The sequence below is a fragment of the Kryptolebias marmoratus genome, linkage group LG22, assembly GCF_001649575.2.
Source record: "Kryptolebias marmoratus isolate JLee-2015 linkage group LG22, ASM164957v2, whole genome shotgun sequence".
NCBI lineage: Eukaryota > Metazoa > Chordata > Actinopteri > Cyprinodontiformes > Rivulidae > Kryptolebias > Kryptolebias marmoratus.
In genome coordinates this window covers 9,652,390-9,662,136 of record NC_051451.1, presented here as the reverse complement: position 1 = coordinate 9,662,136, position 9,747 = coordinate 9,652,390, and positions in this window count along the sequence as shown.

The following is a 9,747-nucleotide window of genomic DNA, read 5'->3' as shown; positions in this document are numbered from 1 at the left end:
GACAGGACTTAGACAGCCACTGCATCTAGTGACAAAGATTACTGTCAGCCACCTTCGCCAGTTAATACATCATTGCCACTGGTCCGTTCCATGCCTCTGTCTCTTAGCGACAGCCTATCCCTTGGCGAGGCCCGGGCCATGTGATAACCCCCCCTCACATTCCTTACACACCTCCCTCTGCTACGACTCAGCTTACCTTTTACATTAAAAAGAAGAAGAGATACAGCTCCCCCCCCCCAACTTTACATTTTTATCTTATTACCATAAAATACTGTTGGGAGCGCAGCATCTGTATTCATATCTGAAGAATGTCATTGTGCCGGTCATTACACCATATTTAGACTCGTTAATGCACATGAGAGGAAGAAAAGTGGGGGAGAAGAAGGGGAGTGGGAAAATATTTGCTTTTGGATATTAGTTTTCTCCTCTTTTATTAGTTACAAGACATCTAAACTTTAAAATGTTGATGAAAGCAGCAGAGGAAGATTAGGAAAAAAAGCTTTTTATGATACACGTGTTCCACAGAAGGATCTGACAATACATTGGATTTTAAAAAAAACAAAAAAAACAAAAAAAACCCACTTGTTTAGGTTGTTATGTACTGTGAAGCTGTTGACGTTGCACCCCTGAATACTTAGAAGTAATACAAATGGGTGTGTGTTCGGTGGATCCACAAAAGCAGGTGCTTTCAGGCGGCAGAGACTCTTCATACATCATATGATTGTTAGAAATGGTCATTTATTTTGTTTGCACTGAATAAACGATGGACCAAGTGAAGTTCCTCATGTAATTTTTAGCTCCTACCTCGGAGCAATTAAATGCAGCAGAAACATCCACTGATTAAGAAAATCTTAGCTTTAACCAACAAAATTAAACAGAAAAAATTGACCATGAGTCCAGACTTTGTTAGGCCCTCAGGTGTTGTGGTTTTACATGGTGTAAAGTCTGAGATTTACTGTAGCTTCAACACCTCAGACAATTGATAGGACTACAGCTGGTATACTACATAAAGTGACTATTTCATTACTTCTGCATGTTTAGCAGAAAAACAAATGCAAACAGAAGACAATCTTAAAGACATGGAGTTCTAGGGAATTAGGGAAAGGATAGTGGGTGTTCTCGGCATTTTGGTTCAGAATGACTTTCCTACCAGAAAGGTCATAACAATCCATTTTGTAGATTGAGTCTTAGAGGAAGAATGTTTTAAAATTATTTAAAAGCACATGTAGTGCTTGGAGTATGTAAATTTGTCTCAGCTGTTACCACACAGTTTTTTTTTTACTTCAATATGCATAAAGTTGACTGAGTTATAGCCATTTTTGTGTTTTTATTAAGTTCATTTGGCTTCAGTCGCCATCTTGAAATGAGTTGACTCCAAAAGTTAATCAGTTGCACATGAATCTACTGATTCTCTTTTGAAAAGTTTCTTTAAAATCTATTTTGTGGTTCATTTGAGTTTTTGTTACCATACAGACAGGGTTGACTGTCAGGCAGCACTGTTGCCTCACGCAAGAAGGTCCTGGGTTCAAGTTTCAGGTTGGACCTCTGTTTTTTTGTGGGGTTTGCATGTTCATCTTGTGTTTGTGTTTCCTCTGTGAGCTCTTGTTTCCTCCAACAGTAAAAACAGGCATGTTTAGGCTCCCTTCAGGCCAGGCCTCCCTTAAAAAAAGATCTGTGATCTCAACGGAGTTTGCCTGGTTAAATAAAACAAAGTTTTAAACAAAGATGTTGCACAATCAGATGGAGATGACTCTCAGCTACTACTTCACCAAATTTTTGCTCAATATTTGTAAGAACTACCTGAGTTATAGTCATTTTTGTGTTTGCTAAAATTATTACTGTAGATGTGGCCACCATCTCGAATCACATTGACTGTAAAAGTTAATGAGCACACCCAACGATTTCTTTCTGTGAGTATGCTTGGCTGAACACTTCTGTCTTTGTCTGTGTCTCTTTTCTGCCCTCTCAAACCCCAACAGGTCAAGGCAGATGCCCACTCATCTTGAACCTGGTTCTGCTGGAGGTCCTTGTTATGGCAGTTGTGATCAAATAGGTTTCAGAACAGAACCCTAGAAAATTAAACATTTTTAATATCACTCAAAAGATATCAAATTAAAGCCATATATAAAAAGCATAATATCAAGGGATATGCATCCCTTGATGGAATGCATGTCGCCCACTGCCTTTTATGTCAGAGTTTTAAGATCATTTTACAATGACAGGTTATTTGGTTAAACTAAAAACATAACATTTGGTGCAATCACGTGATATTGCAAGATCTTGTCTGATCTTGCTTGATCTGCTTGCACTGGGAGTGTGTGGCAAATGACTTTCTGAAATGGCCACACCAAATTTGTTCACAATGTTTGTACAATCTGCTGAAGTGTAGCTAATTTTGTGTAGACTAGGGTTGATAAGCTGGTCAGTCATATCAAATTGGGTTGCCTCCAAAAGCTTAGATGAACAGAAAATAACTTTTTTCCGTGAGCTTCACAGAAATTCATCCAGTTGTTTGTTTTGCTAACAGATGAACAGGGTTGAGTCCAGTTATGGGCAAAATTTTTAAGCAAAGATTTTGTGCAATGTGTTGCGCTCAAAGTATACGTCAAGGATGACTCTCAGCTACTATATTATCAGTAAGATGTGGTGGCCACCTTGAATTGGTTTGAGTCCAAAGGTAAGCAGTTGTAGAGATCAAACCAATGATTACTTTATGATGTTTGGTTAAAATTTGTTTAGTGATTCATGAAATATTTTGCCATCAGTGGAGACAAATGAACATGCACACAAGCACGCCTTCGATGGCAAGCAATAAATATGAGAGAAGCTAGTAAACCCCCCCCAAAAAAAACAAAGTTCCCAAATATAATTTCTGTTTAATTGTGGCACACTGGACAAATGGCTGGGGCTGCAGAGCTCGGTGATCAATGCCAGAGTCTTGTAATCCTGAGGCTGCGAGTTCAAGTCCAGGTTGCATCATGTGTAAAACAACGGCCAAATCTGTAGTGCAAGTTTGCTCACTGTGGTGAAAAACAACACTGGACAAAAGACTGCAAACTGATTTATAATGTTCTAACAGCTCAATGCAAGAACATTTTAAAGACATCCTCACTAATCTCTCGCTCAAACTGAACATTACACTTGTTAACAGAATATGTTGTGTTGTTTCCAGAGGAGGATGCTAGAAAGAAGCCCCCATGTTTCACTGACTTGTTACAGTGTGTGTAGTAGATGGAATCACCCAAACAAAAAGGGGGAAAAATATTAAGATGTTCTACTGCAGAAATGTGGAGTTTGGTGCCTTGTAGGAAAAATGTTCTTTTTTAGTCTTAATTTTGACATATTAAAGACACTTACCAGCAATGTGTGCACACACAGGCATGAACAAACACTGATCCCTGCTGTCAAACAAGACAACAGAGAAAGCTTTTTCTTTTATTTTTCTGTCCTTGTTCTCTTTCTTTGTCTCCTACTTCCCTGTTCTCATTTTGCTGTTTATTGCCTTACCCTGCTTTCCTTTTGTCATTATTTCCACCTTTTTCCTCTCCCCCATCCCTCTTTTTTTTTTACCCCCCTCGCCCTTCTCCCCTCTACTGACATTGTAATGTTACTGTGCACGACTTTATCTCGCCTGAAAAGGTGAAGCCATGAATGATCTCTCCAATTTAAAAGCACTCAACCCTCACGCTGCATGAAATGAATATTTTGCATATATTCATGCAACAATGATTCAATTTGAGGATATTATTTGCAAACAGTGGCTGAATTCTCTGCAGCATTAATAATGGCGAGGCAGGGCCAATATCACCAGGATGAAAAATGTATTTATTCTGTCATGTTTAGAATGAACCGGCGCGATTAATTAAAAAGTAAACAATAAAGAGAAGAGTCAGATGGAAAAGAGAGATGCGATGAGTCGTAGAGAAGATGACTTCCTCACTGGAAATTGTTTAACTGTGGAACATGACTTTGTTTAGAGTTTAAAGTTGTTTTGTGAACCTTTTGGCCCAAAGGAAGGAAAAGCCGTATTAATGGACTGGTTAATGTTGGTTACTAAAAAGATTTTATTTTCCATGAGGGATGAATGGCACAGAAAAGGCCCAAAAAAGTAAAACCAAAGCAGTTAGGGTGATTAAAGAAGAGAGTACTCTGAATTTATCCTTATTTCTGTTCTCATCCAGATCCAAACCACATTCACTTGGTTATTAATTGGTCTCATTAGTGTTCAGGTAATATTTACAGAACATGTTTTTGTTTCTTTTTATATGTGGTTGGTTCTTGTTCTGTCAGAAAGACTGATCTTATCTTAATGGCAAACTTGCAATAAAATGATTTTATTCATACAGACAAAAATAATTAACACAGTTAAATATACCATGCATGCCGCCAAAGGCATGATCATGTTTTTGTGCATGCGTGTTTCTGCGTTCATGTTTATGTGTGTCTGTTAGCAAAAGAAAAAAATCTCATGAAACAGTAAACAGATTTTAACTGAACTCTCTGGAAGTAATCAATGAATGTATATCTACAGCTGAATAACTTTTGAAGTCAGCCCTATTCAAGATGGCTGCCAAAGCTAAGCAAGCTTAGAAAATACAAAACGGCTCTAACTCAGCCATTTCCACAGATTTTGCAATAAAATAAGGTGTGGTAGTAGCTAAGCGTGACCTACAACACACAAGTTGAGCGCTAACTGATCAGCTCTGTCATTTTTTATCATAAGATTACCTAATTGTAAAGCTCTGCATGGAAGGTGACAGGCGATATGCATTCCTTCAAGGAATGTTTGGTCTATTAATTTACAGATTTTGTTAATTATTGATAAACATGACAAAAAACTGATTTCTAACACATGGTTGAAGCCATGAATAAATCACCTCGCTGAAGGCTACCCATCTTCTTTTTTTTTTTTTTTAACTCAAAATAACTGTTTGGCATCTTTTTGACCTTAAAGGTACATACTGTAAATCTAGCCTGTCAGCAATATGAAAGAATCAACTGAAAAATGAGGGTAAGGATAAGAGTGGACTCAAGGCTCCTGAACGACATTGTGTAACTCCAGTTCATCCTGCACACCATGCACACAAAAATATCTGATGACATTTACTGGACATAAACTGATTCTCACAAACTTACTGAAAGAACATCACACTGTAAAATACTTGTCCAAAAAGCTGTTGTGTGGTGGGATTCACCAATAGAAGGATACAAAAAAAATATTTTAAAAGCTGCTGAGCAAAAAATCTAAACTTTTATGGAGCTAAAGATTGGTGTGGTAGTAGCTGAGACTGATCTCTACCAAAATTCTTGTTTAAAATGTTGCCATATACTATTGGAGTCAACTGTGTCTGTTAGCAAAATATTTCATGAACCACTGTACAGATTTTAATGAAAGTTTTAGTTGAGATACATCTATAACCGATTAACTTTTGGAGTCACCAAGATGGTCACAACAGCCAAATGAACTTAGAAAAACTCAAAATGTTGACAACACAGTGAATTTCAAAGATATTGAGCTAAAACTTGGTGTGGTTATAGCCGAGAGTCATGTCCAATGCATACGCTACAAGCTACACATTGTGTGAGATATTTGCTTTAAACTTTGGCATTAACATTTGTAGTCAATCCTGTTTGTCTGTCAATGACCCCTGGATGGATAGTTATGAAACTTCGAAAAATCAATCATTACACTATCATTATATCTATAACCGATTAACTTTTGGAGTCAATTCAAAATTCAGTCGCTGCAAATACAACTTAGCAAACACAAAAATAGCTATGATTTAGTCAGTTTTACAAATATTAAGGTTGTAGCTGAGTCATTCACATCACATACTCTGAGCGCTAACAGATTGTGTGACGCCTCTCAATATTTCATGACATTGCGCATATCGTTATTTTCAAGGTTTGACCAATTGAGTAAATTCTGTTTTGTCGTCAGTTGCAAAACAGCACAACCCTGTGTCTTTGGACACTATTTGAAGGAAAACTTCCCACGGTGTTGAAGAAACACTGAAATTGGCTTTCCAGCAGAGAAAAAAAGTGCAGGAGACATAATTTGTATGTGTTGATACTGACCCTGATGGATTTACATAATTTTTCTTTTGAGTTCAAAGCAGAATTTTAGCACTCAACATCACATCAGACCACAGTACAAGATATGTATTCCTCAATAAATCTTAAGAGCTGATCTCAGTTTGCTTTAGCAGACATGATAAAATAAACCCTGAATGGAGATGTGAATATTTAAATTAAAACAAGAGTCTGAGTATATGAAGCATTAAAGAGACTTTTCCCTTGGTCGTACCAAACAGTAATAATGTGACTAACTCTGTGGTTTCTTATGTCTGTGTCAACCAAATCTTGACAAAGATATAAATGGGAGTTTTATTTTTTTAAAAAACCTATTGATAGCAAGATCTGCACAAAATCTGGCAGCATGGCTTACTGGTCAGCGAGACCGCAATGGAAGTTTTGCATATTTTCTGCCAATATTGAAACAGGTTTGAGCTGTCAACTAGTCTCCAACAGTTGCAGCCCAGTAAGATACAAGAGAATGAAATTTAAATGTTTTAATAATAAATTAGCACTGATGAAATCTTGCCCTCCAAACACAGATCAGATGGTTTTTGGATGCAAGCTGAACAGGCTTTATGCATTGGTACAAAGAACCAAAGGACCAAAAAAATCAAACAGACAAACAAAAAACAATCATATGCTCATAACAATGTCAGCTTTACTGAGTTAGGCTGTGGAAGATAAATGTGCATCACTTATTTTTACGTTTTTAAAGGGAAACATTCCAATGTCCTATGAAACAAAATAAAAGTCAGGAAGCGCAAAAAAATAAAATAAATAAATATATATATATATATAAAATAAACTACTGTACAAATTGTTTTATAGTATACTTCTAACACAAACTGTAAATTCTCGTTGTTTAATCAAATGTATTGACATTTGACTTGTATTTGTACATTTCAGTGTGCAAATGAAGTCACTGACACAAGTTCTCGATTATTAATCACATTAATAGGATTACTGATAAGTTAAGTAATCGATTAATTGACTCGTATTTATTTCAGTGGAGAGATCTAATCCTATGTTTCCTCTTCAGAAAGCAGAGACATAGTAAGCCAAGTGTGTGACTTTGTGTGTGTGTGTGTGTGGAGGGGGGCCTTACAGAAGTTCTCTCAGTGTGAATCAGTTTCCTGTATCATTAGTCTAGATCCACTCTAATGATGGTCCCAATGGAGCACCACTTCACAACCGCACACACACACACACATGCACACACACACACATGCACACACACAAGCTGAAATCCAGCCTGCGTTGAGTGCGACAGATATGAGAGGCTGCAGTCGCACATGCAAGCATATGTATGTAAATTCCCTCATTTATGGCATTATCTGGAGGAGGTATTGTCTCTCCAAAGTAATGTATGACTGCCAGGGAAACATGAAAGAGGCCGAGAGAAAGAGAAAGGCTCATATGCATGCAGAGAACTGATACGCCATAACATATAATGACAGTTCCTGCATGTGGAAGAAGGAACAGGGAGGCAAATAAGAAAGAGAATTAGAGAGTGGTGAGACAGAGGAAAAGAAATAAGAGAGAAGGAGAGGGGTAAATTGAAGAGAAATGGAGAGCAGATTAACAAAATGTGGAAAAATAGCAAAACAGAGATCAACTGATTATTTGGACTTTTCAATGTCAGTTTTCTAATAAAAAGCTTATCATTTGGACTATGATAACACGGTTGTAAAGTGTTCATAGTCGACCTGCTGTAACAACAGAATCGGATGGCACAAATTGGACTTAAATGTGTTTAAGTAAAACAATCTTAACATGTAAAACAACAATCAAAACCAGGTCCAAAACAAGAATAATTTGAGAAAAAAGTAATAATAAAAACCTGGAACCAAACAATTGAAAGATGTGATAAATAGCAAGAACTAAAATGGTTTAAAAAATACAAGAAAAATGTGTCCTGTTAAGCAAATGTTTGTCCACATAGTAATATATATTCTGGGCCTGAATTTAACAAAAAAAAAAACAAAAAAAACATAAACAGGCTTTGAAAAATAGCCAGGTGGGAAATTGTGTTGAGCTCAGCTTGTTTGAGGATCATAAACAGAGACGAGAAATCTAAATTAAGACACATTCAAAGCTGGGTTTCAAACCACATGTAATACCATATTTTTAAAAAAATTTCTTTGTCCCGTTTCATCTATCTTATTATTATTTTTGGTAATTTTTGGACATTTTCCTTTTCTTTGATTTCCACTGTGGTGTTCAGTGCATTTATTTAGAATAAACATAAAATGCATGCAATTACGTCTAATTTGCAGCTGAAAACAAACAAAAAATATAATATTATGAATAATAAAATTGTATATTGTCAATAACACCTACTGACTTATATGTTTTAATGTTGGTGCTGTTGAAAAGTTGTTTATTTGCTTTCCATTAAGAGTGAGTTAAGAACATATAGACTAAAAGCCCTATACATGTACATTTTTTACTAAGAATTGTGCTGTACTGAATATGAAATCTCTTGCTTTTTATAAGAAAATATATCTATTAGGTAATGTTTAGCAGCAAAAAGAATTAAAAGCAGAAAATAAAACAACAGATTTGTGGAGAAGGATGGCGATATTAGTCCTGGGGATTGCTCTGACCTTACGGACCATCCACACTTCTAAAACTGAACTTTTTTTAATGTGATCTTATTTGTCATTTCATAAATGTATATACCGAAAGAAAACTGCTTCTCTAGACCAGATAATTTGATGAATTAAAATCTTTCAAAAGTTTGGAGATCAAACAACTCATGGAAGTCCAGCATCATTTTTTACATCTCCTAAAGCCCAGTCAGCAGAGGGACGTATTGAGAGTTGTTGAAAAACCACTTATGACTTTTTTTAGTCAGTAACATACCCAGTAGGTATACGGTACACAATAGGTTGGAAGTGAAGTTTGACCCCTGATCTGTAAGGATTTCTCTGGGAATTCCCACCCTTGAAAACATCTGTATCAGACAATTGGCTATTTGGCGGGCTTTAACCCTTCTCAATGGGAAAGCTTCAGGATACCTTGTTGCATAGTCACACACCACTAGAATATATTTATGTCCTGAACTACTTTTCTCCAATGGACCAACAACATCCATGGCAATACGAGAGAAGGGTGTGTCTATTACAGGCATTGGAATCAGTGGGGCTCTGTCACCTTTCTTACACGGAGCGGTCAACTGACACTGTGGACATGATTTGCAGTACTGGACAGTGTCTGAAAACTGTTGAGGCCAAAAAAAACGATTTGACATTCTGGAGAAGGTTTTCACATATCCTAAATGACCCGCCCAAGGAACTGAATGGGCCAACTGTAAAACTATTGGCCTTAAGCTTTTGGGAACTACTAACTGGTCACCCCCTCGGCTACGACGATACAGGCGTTCATTCTTTACAATGAAAACTTCCCTAACTCCCTCTGTAATCTGTGTTGATTCTTGTGAACACTTAGCAAAAAGAGGTACTAAAGAGGGGTCCTGCCTTTGAAGTTGGACAATATTGCTTGGAATCACCAGTAGCTCATCAATCTCTGGTTCAGAAAGTAACTCAGCAACTTTCGTCCCCCTCACCCTGTCCTGTCTCCTCTGCATTCTGCTTTTTCTTAGACTGTGCTTTTTTAATCCTTCCTCACCAGGAACTTCAGCGTTGGCAAAAGGCAACTCATTCAAAC